We start from the raw sequence: 9,014 nt of genomic DNA, 5'->3' as shown, positions 1-9,014 counted from the left end.
CCTCCTCTTGCAGCCATGGCTTGATTGGGCACTGAGGATGGTTCCATGCTTCACCTCAGGCACTAAGAAGAGGTTCGTTGCTGAGCAACAGAGCAATGCCCCAGATGGGCAGTGTACCACCCCCTATTGGGCTTGCTGGGTGGATCCTGGTCAGGGCACATGCAGAAGTCTGTCTCTGCCTCCCTTCCTCACACTGAAAAAAATAAATACATAAAAATCAGAAAAAGTGTCTTTTATAGTGAATGTCTGAGTGAAGAATTAAGTTTCAGCTGGAAATAGTCGTAGGCTAAAAGATTTAATGAAGGTTGTGTTGTATCAAAAAAATTAAAAGTTAAGGGTTAAGGAGAATGTGTACTTTTGTGGAAGTGAAAAAGTTTTTTATTGCTAAAGATATTCTCAGAAGCCAGTTAGAGGAATTATGCAGGACATATAAAGAAGTTAAAAATTACACAAAATAACATGGAAAGTCACTGACACATTAGAGTTTTGGAGAAATATATTATCAGGATTCCAAGCCAAAAATACAGTTCAGCCTGATGCATGATTAGAGGGAGGTTAAGTTGGGAGCAGGAAGTAAGGAGTTAGGCAGAATATACAATTATCCAAGTGAGATATAATTTGGCAGTTGCAGTGTAGGTAGAGAGATGTGATCATAACGAAAATATACTGGATGTAAAATACAAGGAATTTATCATTTAACAGATATGAGGCAAATGAGAAAGGAACGAGGTATGGGATGATATGGAAATGTCTGTCTTTGGCAGTTGGGTAGAATGTAATTTTATTCTTCAAGACATGAAAAAGAACAGAATAGGTATGGAACTGAAGAGAAAGCATTCATTTTGGAAAGGCTGATTCTGAGGAGCAATAACGGAGTAGAATACAAATATTTACATATAGTAAACATATGGATTAGGTTTTAACAGTCAATCAGGTCTGGGATGAAGATCCAGGTTTGGGAGGCATCAACAACATACAGATGACACTTGAAACAGTAGAGGAGGGCGGGAGAGTCTGGGAAAAGTGACTAGAGTGAGAAAAAGAAGTTATAACAGAAATTTGAGTAAGATAGTATTTAAAGGAAAGATTTTACAATAAATCAATAAAAAGTGGCCAGAGAGAAAGAAAATGTCCTAAGAAAAGAAAGTGATTAATGGAGAAATCAGATAAGATAAGGACTGGTGATTATTCATTGGTTACCAGCAAGAATTAGTGACCATGAAGAAAGTTATTTAGTGAAGCCATGGAGACTGTGGACAGATGGAAGTCAATTGAGGTGTTAATGAGCAGAAGAGAAGTGGAAAGTGAGTATAGTAAATACAACCTTTTTTAGTAGGATGACTTTGTAGGAGAGGAAAGCTATAATCTGAAGACCGGATAGATTTTAGAATAAAAAAGAACACCTTTTCCATTATAACCAAAGAGAAAGAGAAAATAGTAGATAGAGATTCAAAAAAAACTCAAAAATTGGTGAAATAAATTAGAAGGTTCATCTTGTGGGCTACCTTTATTTTATGAATTACACATTAGGTCATTTGCTGAGAGAGTCTGGGAGAAGGAGATGGGATTAGATTTTAAAAGGCCACTGAGAAGAATTATAGAACTTTACAAATTACTGTGAAATTTATTTAAATTCTAACTTGGGCCCTGGGCAGTTGGCTCAGTGGTAGAGTGTCGGCCAGGTATGTGGATATCTTGGGTTTGATTCCTAGTCAGGGCACACAGGAGAAACAACCATCTGTTTCTCTAACCCTCTTCAAAACAAAGATGCCTAAATAGTATGACTGCCAAGTTCCATATATAATTTCTCATAATTTTTTTTTTACAATATTAGAACTTGCTTCATAGTGTACAAAGTATTTTTCATAGCTGTTTCATTTGGCTCTTATGAGAGTTTGGGGGCACCTCTAGGGAAAGTATTTTGCTCTGACTGCATAGAAAAGAGACCTAAAGTTTAGAACCTGGAATTTAAAAAGATGTCTTCAATTAGAATTTATATCTTAAAGCTATACAGGTAATAGGTCTTGGAGTTAAAACCTCAGCTCTAATACTAATTTTGCTATTTTCTGACTGTGAAACCTTTCTTCAGTCACTAATACTCTTTTTTTTTGTGTGTGTGTATTTTTCTGAAGCTGGAAACGGGGAGAGACAGTCAGACAGACTCCCGCATGTGCCCGACTGGGATCCACCCGGCATGCCCACCAGGGGCGAAGCTCTGCCCACCAGGGGGCGATGCTCTGGCCCTCCGGGGCATTACTTTGCCGCGACCAGAGCCACTCTAGCACCTGGGGCAGAGGCCAAGGAGCCATCCCCAGCACCCGGGTCATCTTTGATCCAATGGAGCCTTGGCTGCGGGAGGGGAAGAGCGAGACAGAGAGGAAGGGGGGGAGGGGTGGAGAAGCAAATGGGTGCTTCTCCTATGTGCCGCCAGGCCGACGCTCTACCGCTGAGCCAACCGGCCAGGGCACTAATACTCTTTAGACCTCCTGATAAGTCTACTAGGCAATATGAGAGCTGGTAATTTCTTTTTTTAAAAATATTTTATTTATTGATTTTTAGAGAGAGAGGAGAGAGAGGGAGAGAGAGAGAGAGAGAGAGAGAGAGAAGGGGGAGGAGCAGGAAGTATCAACTCCCATATGTGCCTTGACCAGACAAGCCCAAGGTTTTGAACTGGCAATCTCAGTGTTCCAGGTCGATGCTTTATCCCACTGCGCCACCACAGGTCAGGCAAGGGTAATTTCTAAAGTAACATCCAGCTCTGCATTTCTCTGCTTCTCTACTTGTTTTGATCAAAGTATGGTCTTTTCAGTTCATTGACTACCTAGAACAGACTAGCATAAAAAATTCTTAATATGATCACAAATATTTAAATGAGAAAAGTCATTTTGCATTTTTTTAGTTGATGACTAATACCATTACTATTCACAGATATAATAAATTACTCATCATATTTCTCTTCTCTGATGTCGTTGCCTGGTTCTTCCATGAACACAGGAGGAACTTTAAACAAAGATGGTTTATTTTCACACTCTCTTGACTTAGGGTCAGAGTGGAATGCCCCTTGTTGATTTTCTCTTGGATAGGTACAACTCCCTTTTCTTCATCATCATTATTCTTTGGTCATTGCTCCCTTCTCCATTCATAAACAAAAGAAAATCTTTTTTTGTGTGTCTCAGATCCTTGATGGTAGTGCAATGTTGGGGTAAGAACTTGGTATAGTCTGAGGGAAAATTTGGTTATTACTCTAGCTTGCAGATATATTTACCATAAAGTTAATGAACTTAACCTTCAGAGAGGCTTATTAGCAAAATGAGGAGAAGGATCATGGGAGAAGGCCTAGCATCATATTCATATGTACATTGCCTTAAAAAATGGGGTGGAGGCCCTGGCCGGTTGGCTCAGTGGTAGAGCGTCGGCCTGGCGTGCAGAAGTCCCGGGTTTGATTCCCGGCCAGGGCACACAGGAGAGGTGCCCATCTGCTTCTCCACCCCTCCCCTCTGTCTCTCTCTTCCCCTTCGGCAGCAAGGCTCCATTGGAGCAAAGATGACCTGGGCGCTGGGGATGGCTCCTTGGCCTCTGCCCCAGGCGCTAGAGTGGCTCTGGTAGCAACAGAGCGATGCCCCGGAGGGGCAGAGCATCGCCCCCTGGTGGGCAGAGCATGCCCCTGGTGGGCGTGCCGGGCGGATCCCGGTTGGGCACATGCGGGAGTCTGTCTGACTGTCTCTCCCCATTTCCAGCTTCAGAAAAATACAGAAAAAAAAAAAGGGGGTGGGAAGCAGCAATGTTGCATAAACATGAGGATCCACTGTGGCTGATTTATCCCTCAACAGGGTATGTAGTGGGTGAGTGCACTTAACTGGTATCCCCAACTGGATGAGAGCTGAGCACTGATTTATCATCCTTATGGTTTCCTGTTGTTGACAATGAATAGTGGTTATATGAACAGAGACTTAAGATCTCCTTATTGTCATGCTGCTCTTGTTCCTTTAATCAGATCCCCTTTTGTAACCAGTTCACATGTGGCTTTTATCCTGGGACAATAAAACAATAAAGGTTGTTTCATGAAAAACATTTTTTCAACTTAAATCATTATGCTTAAATCATGCATGTATCTCCCACCTTTTGGTTGTTATCCCATTCCAATCCTCTCCTTCATAAAGCAGTGGGTACCATACCTATTAGTCTAAGGTAGGGAAGAAAAATCCTCTTAAAACAGGTTGGAAATTTGAAATATTACCTCCTACATCTTTCATGGTTCTCAAGAGTATTTGGAGGGAAATGTCCAGTAGTATTAAATCACATATAATACATTCCTTTGGATAAACTACCTAGTTTTCCCAGAAATATTAATCCTTAAAATTGTATAGCTGGTTTCATCTACTTCTTTATTTGAAAGATGTTAGTTTTATGGAGTTATTTCCATTTGATATAACAATAGGCGGAATTTGTTTTTTACTCCCCTTGTTTCACTCTAGGAATTTTCATTTAGCAGCGTAAAGACATTGCAAGAAAATAATCTCTTCATTTTGCCTGTTCATTTGGGCCAATACATCTTTTTCTATTCTTAGAGATATTTAGCATCTTGGGATACTCAAGATACTACCCCAGGTGCTTGGGACACAAAAGATATTTATTCTCTAGTTTATTTTCTAATCGCTATTTTTGTAGCTATAATATGATATTAAATGCACAATTCTAAAGATAAAAAGCAGTGCAAGACTCAACAATGAAAAATAGATAAAGTGATCAATATGTTTCAGGAAACTTCGTATTTTCAACATAAAAGGGCAAATTAGTGGCATAAAGATGGATACTGAGTTAAATGTATAATTTAATTGCAATACTTAACTACATTGTTAATATTATACCATTTAAATAATGTTATAAAACACTGGATTTCTTTTTTATAATAGTTAACTATGCTAAATAAGTTTGTAACTGACATTTAAAATGTATTACAAAGAAATATATTGATAAAAACAATTGTCGCAAGTGAGACAAAATTAAACCCAAACAAAAGCAAATCAGTTACGTTTCCTTTACAATACCATTTTCATTTAAATGACTTCCTTCATAGAGATGGTATGGCCAGTAGTCATGGCCATTGTGGCTGTGCACATGCAGGTTCCCATTAGATTTGGACAGATGGTAAAGAAACAGTGGAGCCAAATAATGGTGGGCCATTCCTTTATTCAAGTCTCTCACCGGCTGACAAGCAAACAAACAGGGAAAACACTTCTCTTTCACTCAGGGCTCACAAAGCCCTGATACATTCTCTGGTTCCTCCTAGAATCAAAGGCCCCACCAGTCTCAGTGGAGCTCACAAAGCCCCTCACCTTTGGTTCCCCATCTGCACACCTTTTCCCTTTCTCAGCCCAAATTCTGCAAAAAATGTGGCTTATTTCTCCCTGCACAAAGTTTTTGGCTCATAAACCTCTCCTCTAGCAAACATTAGCAAGACAATGGCCCTTCTGAAGCAGGAAGGTAATTTGCAATTTCACAGATCCCATATACCTGGTGCTGCCCAGCCCCCAATACAAACTATAAGTGAGCAAATATAAAAATCATATTTTACAAACTTATTTGACCAACAGAGATAGTCTCTCAGTTTGAATTTAATATGTATATCTTAGCTGTTAGTCTGGTTCCTAAAAACTTAAGACATGCTGGCACAATGTATGAACATTTTCTACAATAAATGTAATTCATCCACACAATAGCCTGCTTCCCAGAGGAATAATGACTAAAAAGGGCAAGATATAAAGAACGTCTGTTTTACTTATGCTGCAGTCTACATGCCCTCTTGTTAAAGAACAATGAACAGTGTTTATGATTTACCTTAGGGCTGGAGAAAGCAATTAAATTAGATTATATTTGTAAGAATAACCTACCGTTGAGGGGTAGTAAGGAGGGGTCAGAACGGCAGCCAACAGGACTTTGCCACTGATATGCAGAAAAATAAAAAAATAAATAAATAATTGCCCCTAAACATAAGATTAAAAAAAAAAAGAGAGTTTAAATAAGACTCCAGGATACATATTGGATGAGATCGTACCTAATTAGAGCCAACTCTGTCCTCTTGAATAAGGGATGTGGCTGAAGGATAAGCAGCTATATATTGTCAACTTACGTATCTTAGGTTGATAATGATAGCGGGCAAATAAAAATGTTTCATGCAATTTAGAAGTCAGAAAAGCAGCACTGGCCCCTAAATTAAAGAGGATTTACAGAGAAGCAGAATTATGCAAAAGTAGGCATCGTAAGCATATTTTAATGTATTAGGTTGATCTATCAAAATATAAATTAAAGTACAAATGTGGTTATAATTTACTGTATAAAACAGTTGTAGTAGGTGTTGCTCATGTCCTGTTCATATGTGCTTTATGGGCTGGTATGCCCATCAACCCAGCCAGAAGGGGCATTAACAGCTTACAGTTGGGACAGATTTGATACTCCTCACTCCACTGCATTCGGTGACTCGCGGATATAGGTCCCGATGGTCTGTGGTCTGTTTGCCTTACCTCTAGAGAGAATTCCACAATGTGAATCAGATCAAGGCTAGTATTTATGTGAGACTCTCCTCTTGCACAGCTCTTCCCTTTCCCTATTTTACACCCCTCATTCACAGGTTTTCCTGATGAGAATTGCCTTTTCATGAAGCTTATGCTTCTGAATCCCTGACTCTGGCTTTGCTTATGTGGTGACTAACCTTGTAGAGTTGGTACCAGACATGGTCCTGGGAAGGACATTAAAAATGGTATTCTAGAGACAGTTTATCAGCTAGAGACCTGACAATCAATGCTGTGTCACTTGAGGTTGTGCAATGTTAATTGTTCTTAGCATTCTGTATTCTCTGTCAATAGGAATTTACCCGTGGTGAACTGGAAGAAAGGGTAGAGGTGGAAGGAGATGCATGGTTGTTGCAATGACAATAACCCTGGCACTGGAAAAGGGACAGAGAAATGGGTGGGCTATTGCTAAGCACCAATAATGCTTTCAAGAAAGAAGATAATAGGATCCACGTGATTAGTCGCCAATCTAACATAAAGGGTGAAAATCAGAGGTCTTCAATGACAGCGTTTAAGGAAATATTCATCTCTTCTAGCCAGAGGGTTATTCATATTAAAGAGAAGGCTCAGAAGCTACATATAACAGAAAAACTCCATGAAAAGTTGAAATCTCAGCTCCTGCAATTCTTCTATGCCAGACAGGGAAAAGTAGAACTGAGGTTGAACAATGGAAATATCTGGATAGATGCCCTTGAGAGTACTAACAACCCAGGTTCCTTTGCCCTTCTGAACTTCTAGACATGGCCCATTCCCACATTTTAGATGGTATCATCTCCTACTTATCCTTTCTTTCCTTTATTTTTAGGTCTTACAGAAGCCTCAAAACAGTGAAGTGCCTTACAGAATAATGCCTTCCTAGTCAGGATCTGCTCCAGCTTCCTATACAGGCAATTTTTAATAATAATAATAATAATAATAATAATAAAAACTAGAGGTGAATTTCAGCATGCCCCACCAAGTGAAGTGCCGAGAGAGAAGAGAGGGAAAGAATGATAAGATTAGGAATGATAAACTATGGAACTTCACTATGCTTCACTGACAAGACCTGGGAGTGCATGCTGAGGGTGTCAGGTCAACGGGCAGGCGTAAAACAGAAGTCTGGGTTTGGTACCGTGCGTGATACTGGGATACTTTCCCATCACACAGGATTTAATGCTCTGGCTAGAGCAGCAAAGAGAAGGAGACTAGTTCTGTAATGGCTTGTAGAAACTGGGAGGGGAGACAGGGATGAACAATAGCCAACAGTACGTGAAGTAGAGCTGCCAGAGTTGCCTGGAAGACCACGCCGGAAGGGGTCAGACCCCTCAGAGAAGGAGGCATGTTAGAGTAGATTAGTTGTATAAAACCAGAAGAATCACTGGCCAGCTGCATCTCCTGGAAGGACTCACCATTTGTCAAGAAGGTAAGGGTGCACAAGGGGAAAATACTGGCACTGAAAGGCTCTGCGGGCTGGGACTTTGGTAGGCGATTCCGGCCCATAATTGTGGCCACTGACTCCCAAAATGGGAAAGGCTAGGTGGCCACACTTAACGTTCAGAAGTCAGATGGGCATAATCACTGTAATGACCATCAGTTTCTGAATGTCACCCAGGGTGACAGACAGGACTATTGGGATCTAGGATGACAGGCAGCAAACTGCTGCTTCCTTAGGGAAGCACTGCCAGATAAAACCCAGGGTCTGTGCTTAAATTTAAACTGCAGATAAATAATACTTACTTTTTTTTAGTATAAGTATGCCCCATATATATTACATGGGATATGTTTATACTAAAAGCATTTTCATTATTTGTCTGAAATTCAAATTGAACTGGTATCCTGTGTTTCTATTTGCTATATCTGGCACACTTACTGTATTTCCCCATGTATAAGACACATCTTAATTTTGGGGCCCAAAATATCAAGAAAAATGTATTACATAAAGTTATTGAACTCGAGTTTTATTCATCATAAAATTCATACAACTTCTCATCTGCATGAAAAAGTAGAAAATGCAAGTGAAAAAACTACAATGCCCTGGCCGGTTGGCTCAGCGGTAGAGCATCGGCCTAGCATGCGGAGGACCCGGGTTCGATTCCTGGCCAGGGCACACAGGAGAAGCGCCCATTTGCTTCTCCACCCCTCCGCCGCGCTTTCCTCTCTGTCTCTCTCTTCCCTTCCCGCAGCCAAGGCTCCATTGGAGCAAAGATGGCCCGGGCGCTGGGGATGGCTCTGTGGCCTCTACCTCAGGCGCTAGAGTGGCTCTGGTCGCAACATCGCGACGCCCAGGATGGGCAGAGCATCGCCCCCTGGTGGGCAGAGCGTCGCCCCTGGTGGGCGTGCTGGGTGGATCCCGGTCGGGCGCATGCGGGAGTCTGTCTGACTGTCTCTCCCCGTTTCCAGCTTCAGAAAAAAGAAAAAAAAAAAAAAGAAAAAACTACAATCACTGTATAAGATGCACCCAGTTTT

The sequence above is a fragment of the Saccopteryx bilineata genome, chromosome 8 (assembly GCF_036850765.1).
Source record: "Saccopteryx bilineata isolate mSacBil1 chromosome 8, mSacBil1_pri_phased_curated, whole genome shotgun sequence".
NCBI classification, from domain to species: Eukaryota; Metazoa; Chordata; class Mammalia; order Chiroptera; family Emballonuridae; genus Saccopteryx; species Saccopteryx bilineata.
The sequence above is the reverse complement of the archived record's forward strand: the minus strand, read 5'-3'. Positions refer to the sequence as shown.